This window comes from Lissotriton helveticus, chromosome 9 (genome assembly GCF_964261635.1).
Source record: "Lissotriton helveticus chromosome 9, aLisHel1.1, whole genome shotgun sequence".
Classification (NCBI taxonomy): Eukaryota; Metazoa; Chordata; class Amphibia; order Caudata; family Salamandridae; genus Lissotriton; species Lissotriton helveticus.
Window position 1 is genome coordinate 170,842,453 of NC_136070.1, and position 15,162 is coordinate 170,857,614.

The window sequence follows — 15,162 nt, forward strand, 5'->3', positions numbered from 1 at the left end:
AACCATTGAAATTCCATATATAGTTAGTTGCACTAACTATATATCGCGCACCCGCAATCCACTGCTGATGATGTCACATATTACATCATTCATGACATGGTCAGTGACATCACTGATGACATCACTGATGACATCTCAAATGACATCACTGATGATATCTCATTTGACATCAATGGTCACATCAATGATGATATCATTAATGTGACAATACAATGCATCTCCTCACACTTTAATATAACCTCTGTTACACCCAGTGTTAAATACAGAGTATAATTTTTGAAACCATTGACACACCAATACTAGTTACTACATACGCACTCACTGATTCCTACGTCTACACACACATTCACTCATTCACCCATACAATCATTCATACATACAATCACTCATCTTTACAACACTATCATATGCACTTATACACCTATACAGACACTCACACTCTGCCACTCATCCATGGAGTTACTCACACACCTAGTCAGTCCTGTAAAGAATCAATCACAGTTCCATTTTCTAATCTACACAGTTAAACATAGAGTACCTTACATTTTCAAACATATACTAACACATACTTACTCTCTTATAGAATCACTGATACAAGTACACATTGATCTGCACAGAGTCACACACCTCCCAGCCAGCCATACACACACTCAGTCTCCCATACAAATACTTGTGCAACCAATCAATAACCCATATAGCTACTTATATAGCTACTGATCAACACATGCAGCAGCTTGCACAACAACAGACATGCTGATGCACACTTTCAGACAGTTTAGTCACTAACCCGTGCATTTAGTAAGACGCATTTAATCACTCACTCATACAGTCAATCACGCACCTACTAAAACCTTCATTCAGACACTTATACATCCACTCATTCTTCAATATGTAAAACATATTTAAACTTTACAGAAACACATAATCACTGGATGTTGTCATCAGTGATGTCATTTGAGATGTCATCAGTGATGTCATCAGTGATGTCATCAGTGATGTCACTGACCATGTCATGAATGATGTAATATGTGACATCATCAGCAGTGGATTGCGGGTGCGCGATATATAGTTAGTGCAACTAACTATATATGGAATTTCAATGGTTTTGTGTGAGTAAAATAAGGTTTTCTAAATGCTAATTCCTAACTATATATGGTCTATAACCTATGGTTTTTTCAGTGAATTTTCAAGGTTTTGTAAATGCTAATTCCTAACTATATATGGTCTATAACCTATGGTTTTTTCTGTGAATATATATATATATATATATATATATATATTACCTACTGGCGGTCGCCAGTAGGTATATATAGTTAGGATTTTTTCTCTATGGGTTTTTTGAAAATTCTATGTCTAATAACTTTGGCGTTTGTGGACGGAATCGGCAGAAATTTTCAGGAAAATGGCACATTTTGTTTCTGAGCAGCCCTTGAAAATTTGGGGGGGGTTCGTCCAGTGGGGGCCGAGAAAAAAGGGGGGTCCCAAAACGTGTTTTTAACATTGAGTTTTCCATAGGGCGGTTGGCCTCACTTTTAGCCCGAACGGCTGAATGGATTTGCACGAAACTTGGCAAAATTGTAGGGACTGGTAGCCCGATGTGCCTTTTGTAGGTCTCAATATATGTGCTCCAGTGGATTTTGAGAAATTAACGTTTAAAAAAAGATATATATCTGTAACAGCGGACCGGTTAGCGCTCTGGTTCGCGGACTTTTCGCGCAACGGAGCTTTGTGAAGCGAAGCTGATTGGTTCTCCGGCGTCTGTCAACATTCCAAACAGTCCGTAGCGGCCGCCATCTTGTCTCTCGGTAGGATCGAGAGACAAGAGGAGGTCAAAACAAAGGGGGAAATAACTATAAGGGGGCATAGTAGATCCTCGCTGACCCCCTAGGTTTGATGTGGAGGTTTTAAAAGGGCCCCGCGGGGCAAAAAAAAACCAAAATAATAATAATCGAACGGCTGAATGGATTTGCACGAAACTTGGCAAAATATTAGGGACTGGTAGCCCGATGTGCCTTTGCTAGGTCTCAATATATGTGCTCCAGTGGATTTTGAGAAATTAACGTTGAAAAAAAGATATATATCTGTAACAGCGCTCCGCTTCGCGTACTTTTCGCGTTACGGAGCTTTGCGAAGCTGATTGGTTCTCCGGCGTCTGTCAACATTCCAAACAGTCCGTAGCGGCCGCCATCTTGTCCCTCGGTAGGATTGAGAGACAAGAGGAGGCCAAAGCGAAGGGGGAAATGACCATAAGGGGGCATAGTAGATCCTTCCTGACCTCTTAGGTTTGATGTACCATTTTGCCAAGTTTGGTGTAATTCCGTTCAGCCATTCAGGCTGTAGACGTATGTAAATGTCCTATGGAAAATTGCATGGGGAAAACACATTTGAAAGTGTTGAAATTTAGAACCAATTAAAATGTTACTTTGGTTTTGTATTTGTGTGTGATGAAAGTTAATTGGTTATGTATATATGTCAAATGAGAGGAAACCACAGCCATTTTGTGATACTACTGTCTGAGGTACATTTGTGAGGAATTTTTGGTGGTGAATTTCTGGTGTTTGATTTACACAGTACTAACACTTCTGCTACTTTTAAAAAGGTGAGTTGTTAATTTGTAAGGGGAACTATGTTGTACACTTGAAGATAATTTGAAAAATGTTTTCTGTTATTTATTTGCTGTCCTTCTGTTATACTAAATACTTGATGAAGTTAGTTTTATATTATGTATTACTAAAAACGATAAATGAAAGTGATTATTTTTTTCTGCAATTTACAGCAAGCAATTTCAAAATAAAATGGCTCACAATGAAGAGACCGTGGCAATTTCTTTTGAATTGTCCACTACATTGATTGAAATTGAGAGCACCAATAATGAAATATTGTCACAAGGAGGACATGACTTGTATGATTCCATTAGATTGATTGAAATGGACAGCACCAAGAATGAAATATTGTCACAAGGAGATGACTTGAATGATTCCACTACATTGATTGAAATTGAGAGCACCAATAATGAAATATTGTCACAAGGAGGAGATGGCTTGTATGATTCCATTAGATTGATTGAAATGGACAGCACCAATAATGAAATATTGTCACAAGGAGGAGATGACTTGAATGATTCCACTACATTGATTGAAATTGAGAGCACCAATAATGAAATATTGTCACGAGGAGATGACTTGAATGATTCCACTACATTGATTGAAATTGACAGCACCAATAATGAAATATTGTCAGAAGGAGGAGATGACTTGAATGATTTTTTTGATCAATCTCTTGATGGCGAATTTATCGAGTGTTTGGAGACCATAGAGTTACAAGAATCATCATTGCAGACTTTTAATGAGGAGATTCCAGATGAGATGATTGAAGAGGAAATTACTGATGAGGACATGTTAGTAGTTGTTTCAAATTTAGAAAATTCTGAAGAATAAATTTATATTTAGAAATCAAAAATTGTTTGAGACATTATTTATTTTTATTTTTAATTTATGAGGTTGTAGCGAAGTGATTGTAGTATAAAATGAGACTTATAGTATAGAGTGCAACATTTTTATGTTACATGGTAAGTTTACTCATATTTACTTCCCTTCTGCCACTATATTATCTCCAATGTGTATTTGACATGTCTTCTTCATCTCCGGCCTCCTTTCTCTCACTGTGTGTCTCCGATGCATCTTATCGCTGGTATTTTGTGTAATTACAGAAGAGAGTAAAATAAAATAGTTCGGAACGTGAAAAGGGGGCAAAGTAGAGTACTCCTCACCCCCTAGGCCTTTTTAGGCGGTCCCAAAAGGATCAGTTTCTGCTTTCCTGAGAGATTATGGTATGAGTTCCATATACCACAATAACTTGCATTACAACATGCAAGATATCTATCTCCTATTACCAACTTTTGGAGATATTCGCGCTAAGCGCGAATATCTCCAAAAAGTAACACCTGCCCTGAGCAGTTCTTAGCCATGTTATCCAATGGGAGGTGGATAACATGGCTAAGAGCATTAGCTCGGTAATGCATGAATATCGCTGAGTTTTTAGCGATATTCATGCATTGCGGCCGTTTATTATCGCATTTGCGATAAACCTTGATAATAGTAAGGTTTATCTTCGATAATTTCTGACGATGCTTAGTGGTAAAAAATTGGTTGGTAAGCATCGTTAGCGATAAATATCGCTTAACTTTGGTAATATGCCCCAACGTCTGTTAACGTTCGATTCGAAGGAAATGAGGAAGTGTTGAAAAACATTGTCTGCGCCATCTTGCCTTTTTTGAAATGCCACACTTTTGTCGTGCACGGCAGCCATTTTAGATGTCTTGACCAGACCCACTCTCTGCACGCTGTCGATTCGTAGCATGGCTCCTCACCCTCGTAAGCATCTCCCCCAGGCACTGGTCACCACCGCTCTCTGTCTTATGCATGGGCAATAAACCTTCCCCCATCTGCGCTGCTCTTCCCTGAGAATCACACTCTGTGCCCGCCCGACACCTCCCTTTCGCCCTATTCACTACCGCACCCTCTGACACTCCTCTTCCTCTGTGTCCGAATGTCCAGGCCGGTCCTAGGCTATCAGCTAGCCCTGCAGATGTAGTTTATGGCCCCAGCTGTAAAGAATCACCCCTCTTCAAAGGAGTTATAGTAGATCAAGGCCCACACCCGATGTGATCCGTCACAGCACACGCGTTCCTACTATCTGAAAACCATCCTGTATTGTGATTGGGGAGAGGACCGAGCCTGAAGCGGAAGATTCCAGGAATGACTCTTTGTACATCAAAGTTTTTACAATTATGTGTCACATTAAAAATATATAGCACTCCAACAAAGTAGTAGGAATATAAAACTTTAATAACATATAAATATATACAACAAAACAAAAACAGTAAAAACATTTAAACAACGAAGAGACCGTGGCAATTTCTTTTTAATTATCCAATAGATTTATTGAAATTGACAGCACCAATAATGAAATATTCTTGTCAGTAGCGGTCTGTTGTGCGAATAGTTCCAAGGCAGCAGAACGCGCTGAAATCTAGATGGCACGAAAGTGATGTCTAGCAAGTTGCCGCCCAGCAAATAACGGCGTGGGGCGCCGCGGGGGTGAGTGAGTCCAGTAGGCACCACAGCTATTCTTACCGGCATTGCAGAATTACTGCTGGGGACAATGCCTGTGCTGTAGCAGGGTCACAGCAGAAACAAAAAGGATTCTGTTGAAGATGTTGTTGGTTTTCAATTTGAAAACAGTTCTGGTGTCAACTGCTATGCTAATGTAGTGGTTAATGTTTTGTTTTCTCTAGAAAATGTAAAAGAGGGGGAGGCAGTCCAAAGTTCCGTTAAAAGGGCAAAGGAAAGGATCGGTGGTTTGAACTATCAGTCAAAAAGGGGAGGGGGTGCAATAATTTTTCCTACCGGGTCACACTGTGCTTTCACCGGAAGTGAGGTCTGCAGGATTGTAGTAATTCAAAGTGAGGCTGGCGCCAGCATGGGAGCGCCGACGTCCCGCGGATACAGTTTCGTCACTCCACGGGCGATCATGGCAGTCATTCCCCATCGGGGGTCGGAGACTCCCGCGGCTCCTCTAGAATCTTCAAGGTCGTGGAGGACTACGGTGGTGGAGTCAACCAGTGACCGGGCCATTTCTTTATGTTGGGCCCGCTCTTGCCAGGTCGACCGCCATTTTGAGAGTTCGGCAGCTACCGGCGATCGCGGGGTCACATGAGCGGACGGGCTCCACCCTGCCGGGCGAGACGTTGCAGCATGGCCACAGTGGAAGAACCGTTATCTAGGTCGTTCCGAAACTGTGCAGCACTGGAGTTGTTAGGATGCCACCGCCTGGAGCGCTGAGGGTGCAGCTGGGAAGCCTCCACCTGGGGAGGCGGGAGAGGCCTGTTCGCACCGTCTCTCCCTCCCAGTGCACCCCACGGCGTCTCGCTTGAGATTTGTTATGGCCGGACCAGGCGATGAGGACGAGGGGGGGTCGGAGGCATGTGCAAGACATCCCCCTCCAGTGTTGTCGCAGCCATTATAAAAGAAAGAAGTGTCCCGTCCGTCTTCGGGCCGGGCTTCCGGTGGATGTCGGCCGGACGCCCCTGGCTCTGGCCCCATGAACGGGTTTCTTGGTTTATCGGCTGCAGCCGGATCCCGTCGGCCTCGGCCCCCCGACCGTTGGTGGTCGGACCGGAAGAGCATGTGGCGGGACTACCTGCAACTCTCAAGGGCCACCGCGGCCGGACTGGGAGAGAGAGGGGAGGGTCGAGGAGACATTCCCCCCCCCTGCAACTGTTCAGCGTTGTAAAGGCAATCCCCTGGCCGGGTCCCGCTGGTCTCGGCCTCTCCTCCGGCTACACCCTACGTTAGGATCTCCTGGCCGAGGCGTGGCAGCAGAACCTGCCTTATATGGGCTGCTCCCGGCTGGGCGTAGCCGGAACCCTGCCCCACCTTGGAAGTTTCCAGAGTGGGGGTGGATGTTCTACTGACTTGCATTTTCCCTAGTCTATCGATTTTTTTGGCGTGGCAGGCGGTGGGACAGCGAGGGGTGATTTGGTTTCTCTTACTGTTTTTCTGGTCTCTCACCACTGGCATATTTTAACGTTTTCTTGTTTCTAGGACATTAATAGGTTTTATCATTACGTTATGTTATCGTTTCTTTGTTCGTTGTTTAATAAAAGTTCATGTTCATCAGTGGCCTACTGATTTTCGTTTTCCTATTTTTTTCTTTCCAGGTTGTTTCATGGTAAAGTTTCTGTTAACAGGATACAGTGATCACTTCGTTATTATTGCATATGTCCTTTTCACTAGGGGTGCTCTCTGGTCGGGCCAGATGACGTATCTCTAGTAAATGGTCCGGGTGAAAAAGGTGCATCAATCAGTGGGGAGTAGATAGGCATGACAGATTACAACGGGGGAGAACGGTCCGCATTACGTACCCTTTCACTACTTGCAAAGATTTTCCTACGTTTATTTGCAAACAGGGAATACCTCCAAAAAGAACTAATTCCCAAACAGTCAATGTTCGGACAATCAATCAATCAATGAGGAATGAAATAGGTACGACGTGTTAAAGGCTTGCGTTACCTACCCTTCACTATCTGCAAAGGGAGATAGAATATTCCTATTCTTCCTCGTTTGCAGGTAGAGAAGATCGTTAAGAGAATTAACTTCGAACAATTCAATGCTCGATTGAAACAATCAACAAGGGGTACTGTGAACACAAATGAACGCCGCTTATATACATACGCATTGCTATTTTCAACAGGTTGTTCCTAATGTTTCTATTTTAGCGAGGTCAAAAGAGATCCCATTAGTGGCCTACTGATTTTGCTCGATTCCTTTTGTTTTTTTACACGATTTTTCGCTATCTGCAAAGACTAAACAGAGTATTGCGACTCTGTGCTTGTTTGTAAATAGAGAATGAACCAAAGAGAACAATCAATCAAATGGAGAGAGAAGCAGGCACGACGGATTACAAAGGGGGAAAGGGCTGCATTAACTACCCTTCACTATCTGCAAAGAGAGAGTACTCCTAATAGAAATGAGGGGTGGGGGGCAGCAATCAAAGCAGATCAGTGTGCATAAACACGAAAAAAAAAATTCTTACCACGTACTTGACATTCGACAGCTTATGATATTTGCTATTAAAAAACCATTGAAATTCACTGAAAAAACCATAGGTTATAGACCATATATAGTTAGGAATTAGCATTTACAAAACCTTGAAAATTCACTGAAAAAACCATAGGTTATAGACCATATATAGTTAGGAATTAGCATTTAAAAAACCTTATTTTACTCACACAAAACCATTGAAATTCCATATATAGTTAGTTGCACTAACTATATATTGCGCACCCGCAATCCACTGCTGATGATGTCACATATTACATCATTCATGACATGGTCAGTGACATCACTGATGACATCACTGATGACATCTCAAATGACATCACTGATGACATCACTGATGACATCTCATTTGACATCAATGACCACATCACTGATGATATCATTCATGTGACAATACAATGCATCTCCTCACATTTTAATATAACCTCTGTTTCACCCAGTGTTAAAAACAGAGTATAATTTTTGAAACCATTGACACACCAATACTAGTTACTACATACGTACTCACTGATTCCTACGTCTACACACACATTCACTCATTCACCCATACAATCATTCATACATACAATCACTCATGTTTACAACACAATCATATGCACTCATACACCTATACAGACACTCACACTCTGCCACTCATCCATGGAGTTACTCACACACCTAGTCAGTCCTGTAAAGAATCAATCACACTTCCATTTTCTACTCTATACAGTTAAACATAGAGCACCTTACGTTTTCAACCATATACTAACACATACTTACTCTCTTATACAATCATTGATACAAGTACACATTGATCTGTACAGAGTCACACACCTCCCATCCAGCCACACACACACTCAGTCTCCCATGCAAATACTTGGGCAATCAATCAATAACCCATATAGTTACTCATATAGCTACTGATCAACACATGCAGCAGTTTACAGAACAACAGACATAATGATGCACAAATTAAGACAGTTTAGTCACTAACCCATGCACTCAGTGAGACACATTTAATCACTCACTCATACATTCAGTCATGCACCTACTAAATCCTTCGTCCAGACACTTATACATCCACTCATTCTTCAATATGTAAGACATATTTTAACTTTACAGAAACATAGTCACTGGATGTTGTCATCAGTGATGTCATCAGTGATGTCATTTGAGATGTCATCAGTGATGTCATCAGTGATGTCACTGACCATGTCATGAATGATGTAATATGTGACATCATCAGCAGTGGATTGCGGGTGCGCAATATATAGTTAGTGCAACTAACTATATATGGAATTTCAATGGTTTTGTGTGAGTAAAATAAGGTTTTTTAAATGCTAATTCCTAACTATATATGGTCTATAACCTATGGTTTTTTCAGTGAATATATATATATATATGTATATATATATATATATATATATATATATATATTCACTGGAAAAACCAAAGGTTTCACACACGTTATAGTTAGGAATTAGCATTTCAAAAAGCTTACAAATACATTGAAAAAACCATAGGTTTCACACGTTATAGTTAGCTAAACATTTCTCTCATACAAAACCTTTGAAATTCATCCGTTATAGTTAGCTCAGCTAACTATAACTTGCGCGCCCGCAATGCACTGCTGATGATGTCACATATTACATCACTCATGACATGGTCAGTGACATCACTCATGACATCTCAAATGACATCCCTGATGACATCACTGATGACATCATCCAGTGAATGTGTGTCTTTCTGAAAAATAAATATTTTTTATATATGTGTATCTAAAGGTCGATGGAAGAATAAATGGGTAAATAAGTGTCTAAATGGATGTTGTTTTTTTTAAATTGATTGTATAACTGACTTATTAAGTATATCTTAGTGAATAGGTGTATTAGCGAGTAATCTTTAAATATTTAAATACCTGTATCAGTGTCTCACTTTGTATATAAGTGGGTGCATGGGTTGGTGATTAGCTACATGAGTGTGTATATGGGTTATTAGTTGTTTTTTTGAGTATCAGAATGAGTGTTTGTATGGTTCAGTGGGGAGTATTACTTAGCGCACAGATGCATGAATGACTGTCTCACTGTTTGTATGTGTTTTAAAGACAATGTAGTGTAGTTCCTATATTCCCAATAGGCTCTGCGCATTGGAATAACATAAACAATAGTTTAGACGTAGGACTGAGGTCGACTAGGTCTCTACTGAATATGTTAGACTTAATTATGAATGCCAGCTAGCTCAGAGGTCACTAGAAACTTTCTCGAGTGAACAGGAAAGAGTTAAGTTTCCTGAATAGACAAGAAGGGATTCGTTTCTGACAATCGCATTAACATGACAAATTTGCTCCCTCCAGAATAAGGAGTATATCTCCAGAGTCGCGGAAACAATAGATAACTATTTCACTCAGTCAATCGTGCATACTTAGTTTCACCAGAAGCGCAGAGAAATAGAGAGACAGGCGTTTTCAATGAAACTGGTTATTTATTGAACAGTCTTCTTTCTCATGCAAGAGAAGTGAGTTGCCACAATTGCAATACTTGTTATAAAGTAAAGTGCGTACAGTAAAAGGAGTATTATGAAATAATACTGTAAAAGCATGGTACAGTGTTTAAAATAGATAAAATATATACATATATAAAACCATGACTAAACGTACTCAACTGGTGCTTCTAAGATACGCCTATCCCGGTGTACCTAACCTAAGCATAGTACTTGGGAAGGAGTAAGTGAGCTGCAGTTTAAGTTAAGATAGTTTTGCCAAGAATCTGAATCAAGAATTCTCTAAGGATCTAATCAGCTCCCTACCTTGGTTATAGAATGAAGGAGGTCTGGTATCTCGTTCTCAGGACTCGATCTCCCAGCAACTCGCAAGGGTGACTGGAAACACTGGAGCTGGATTTCTCGGCATGAGAAAAGACAGCGTCTCTCTCAATGCATCAATGGGAAGGTGGCTTCCTTCGGCACTTGCTACAGCAGGGCGTCGGGCAAGTAGATAGCTGATCGGCTCCAAAACCACCGTGTGTGTGCTTAGGGCAGCTGTTGGTGTATTTATACCTTGAAGGTGCAGAGTTTGACGTAAGGTTTGGACATAAGACGTCACTAAGAACTTACAGTTCTTTCAGGACTCCAGGAGTTCTTGGACAAATCAAAACAAAAGCAGGGGGGATTTTCCGGGTTGCTGGAGGCTTGGTTTGTTTAAAGAACGCGTTGTACTTTCTAGGAGTCTATGGGAGTAGCCTTGCCGTATTTGGACTGCATTGGCTATGACTAAATATGGATATGATTCTTATGCCTTTATAAGGATATGATATGTTATAACCACATAAGGGCATAAATCGGAAATATCTAAATAGGGTCCTAGATACGTTCACAACACCCACTCCACGTATAATGTCCATCATTACTAAATAATAAGCAATATTAAACATATAACTATGAATGTGTTTTCCAGCCCACCCCAAAATACATAAAATGCATTTGAAATGGTATGTACGCGAAAAATGAGTAGTATACTGTACGTTTTTCAAGCAATGATATCATTCCGATTATGCAAATATAGTACGTTCAAATATTGGCTGAATGAATCACGAAAATTACATTCATGAAATGGCTCTTAATACAGAAAAGAAGGTCGAGACCATTTCATCACATATTTATACAAGATTGTACATGTGCTAAAGGCTGAATCAAAATATTGTCTCTAGAGTTTCAAAATAGAAATCTTGTTCTCTAAGAATAGTTCTACTTTAAGCAGAGTATTGTGTGCCAAAAAATATGTAAATATTTTGGGAAAGGGGAAAAAAATTTGCTTTCAGGGCAAAAAACAGTTCCACAGTTTTTTAGAAGCTCTGTTTTTTAAAAATTGAAGGTCGAATTCAGTGTTCAGGGAACGCTGTGTGCTCAAAGTTATTCTCTTTGTTAGGAGAGAACATTAACTCAGATAGGGCTGCAAAGAATTTGTCTACAACAGTAGGGGAAAGTTCCACCAAGTTCAAAAAAGCATGAGAGGCATTGCTGTCATCACTGTTTAGATCAGCAATGGTCACAAAAGGTGGTACCTGTGTGCCGCTTTCATCTCGTACCTCACCGTCACCTAATCGTAATGGTGAAGTCTCAACGAATGCCGTCATCAGAATAGGTAGCCGCTGGGGACAACACGTTGCATGAGCCGTTACCGAACCAAGCAAAGTATCGATATCCAAAAGTACTGCTGATGGTAGTGTAAGACAGACGTCCAACACGCATTCTTCTCCGCATAGCAGGCATCGTAGAACAGGTAAGATGCAATCTTGCCAGATTGGTCTGAATGAAAGAAACCATGTGGTATTCAGATCTCTTAGTCGAGCTAAACCGAGTACTTTAGTTATTCTTTCTCGGCATCTCATCACAAGGATCGTTTCTTCCATAGTAGCCTGAGTTTTGTTTGTGGCTGGATTTTCCATATCAGAGCAGAAGGAACAAAAATAAAATTCCTGCTACGAGTCCCAATAGAAAAGGCAGGCCACCGAACACAGAGTGCACGAAATTCGGGAAGATGTTCAGGACTGCTTCAAAGGGTGCTAATAGTCCCGAAAAAATTGTCTTAAATACATGTACAATGCCACTGGTATCAGACATGTTTAACATTTGACCTAACATTTCTGTGAAATGCACGGGGCAATTGGTTGATAACAATGTATTTATCTCTGCCGCTGTCCTTGCAACTTGCAGATCATACATCTCTTTGGACGAGGTTAAAGGCACAGTTGTTTGTAAAAGAATGGATTTCATTCTGCTTAAAGTATCAATTTGAATAGAAGAGATATTCAGATAAGGCCATATTGCTGCCTCCTTGTCTGGTTTGCTGTTTGGATACAATACTTGCATACAGCAAATGACCCTGGAAGTAACGCTCACGAGATAGGCTATTCCTGGCACCATGCCACAACAGCTGCGGTCACTTATTATAACGTAGCTGCCGTTGGAAAGCTGTCTGAAAAAAGGCTCTATCTGTGTTGCAAGAGTGCCGTGCAGTTGACATGAAAGGTTGCTTGATGAACCTTCGCAGGCTCCATGCAAGTTAATACCTTGACACAGAAGTGTACCGCTTAGTGATTTTTTACAGATATTACCACTAAGAAATACCTCTTTTTTCCCTTCACTATAACATTTATGTGTATAAGGTAATTTCCAAGTTGACTTGATGTATTCTTTACCCAACATTTCATACAGGCCTGGTGGTATATACTTTTGGCAATATTGAAACTGAAAAGTTGTTATCGGAATTGTAATTGTACCATGTATTATCTATTCAATGACAGGTCGTTCTGACATTGTCAATGGCAATTTTTCTAGTTTTTCAATGCTCAGAATCGTATAATCTGCTCCTTTTTGGGCCAAAGAGATTTGTTTATCAGTAAGGTTAAAGATAGAAAATAATGACGTTTTTTTGATTAGACGCCATGGCACGTGACCTGAACGCAGATTTTGCAATGTCCAGCCTAACTGTACAATAGAACGTAATTGGGACTGGCCATGTTGTAAGATTAGCATATCATGTTCTATTATATCAATAGCAGATGATACAATGCTGTCCAGTGAATAAATTCTGGAAGACAGAGTAGTTAACCCATTGTCCACTACAGACAGTGATTTTCCCAAATTAATACGATCAATTTCTCGTATTTTTTCAGCAGTTTCATTTTGCATTACTTTCCAAGCCTCGTTGTAAGCAGCGTATATACCGGCGTATATGAAACGTTTTTGACGCTGTTTGCGAGGTCCCAATATGAAATTTCGCAAGTCAGCACCTTCTTTAAGTAAAGTTAAGTGTTGCTTAATTTCAGGCAGTGTGGATCTCTGTAGCCATTCGAGGCATAGTTTCCCTACATTGTATGTTGTAATTATCCCTGGATGCTGTCTCTGGGAATACTTTGGGTCTGGCCTGGTCTGTTTGAACCCCTGTATTTTATTCAGGAATCTATCTTGACAGTTATTAGTGTCTATGGGCCAGATCAACCATTTTTTCCAATCAGGATCTGTTCTGTTTTGGTGTAAAATATGGAATACGTCTATCTCCACATATGTAGTGCTATTACTATCAGGCATTGGTTTTGGAATAGACAGTTTGTTTAAGTGTTTTATCTTGGCTAGACCAAGACAGGTTGTTTGTTGAATGGTGTCATTCAAGAACATTATTTGTTCTGGGATCATGCAGGCTCTAAATAATGGTTCTAGACCTTGTACCCCAAATGGTTTTTGTTTCAATGTTATTTTTCCAAAACTCAAAACCAAAAGTAGACATTTTTTCATAAAATTTTGTGGAATATATCAATTTAGTGTTTGTCAACATGTTTTTAATTCCTGTCTTATTTATCATTTTAAAATAAAACGTTTCTGGATCAGTGATGTTAAACCCTGAGAAGTATTGGAATTTCTCATAAAATGTTTTTGAACTGCCTTTTGGCGGTGTTGGACAATGTTCCCATTGATTATAAGTAAAAATATTTCTAGGATTAGCAGATTTATGCAAATAGTGATGCCCATAATGGTTAAAACAATATATGTCTTCATAGTTTGATGAGCCTTCTAAATAATCATGTTCTGTAAATTTTGCTGACATTTCTAAATCTGACATCATAATATTAATATTTTCAAAGTCCCAATCATCAGAGAAAGTACTTAGTGATAAAAAGTCACTTAATGAAACCTTGAACTGATGTGGATATTTCAAGATTTCAACCGGGTCATAGATTTCGTAATCATTAGCGTCCCATGCTACTCCACCCAGTATAGGAATGGCTGTGATGTTCACTGATGAAAGTTCTCTTTTTTCAATGTGAGAAGATCAGTGAGGCGTTAGGACCAAGTTGATGTTCTGACTTGCTGTGTCCATTGTACTATATTTTCCTTCAATGAATTTTCCCAAAATTAAAACAAAAATGAGCAAAAGTAGGAGGAAAAGTACACCTAACACAATCCATAATTCAATCGATGGTGAAATCAGATATGTTTCTTTGAGTTGATGAAAGAGTTCAGTCATTTTATCTTTGAAAGTTTTAGTTGCTGGCGTTTCTTCATGTTCACTTGGATCATCAGAAAAGTAATCGAAATTGATGAAGTAGCCAGATGCAGTTCTGTCAATTGTTGGAATTGCTTCCGGATTTTCTTTTATCTTTGGATATGTATGTTGAGATGCTACATCATTGTAGACAGGTGTTTCTTGACGAGCTGTTGAAATTTGGGTTTCAAGAGGCACAAGTTCCATGGCTTTGTTGCATTGTCCTTTTTTATTCACTGCAGGTTTATCAAATGTTATTAATCTCTAAGTTTGAACCTCTTTGATTGTAGCAAGGTTTGGTCTTCTGTTACGTCTTGGGAGTCCACTGGGCCTACTACTTATTATTAGCCACATGATTGTGGTTTTACCAGGTCAATTGATACAACTCTGTTCTCCTTTTTACCAGCAAGGGGCGGTAGTACTACTGATCTTGTTCCGCTGACAGCTAAGACAGGTACTGCTTTTCTGTAAGAAGGCCCAAATTCCTTCTTCACCGCGATCTTTTCTCTGACCAGATCCCCA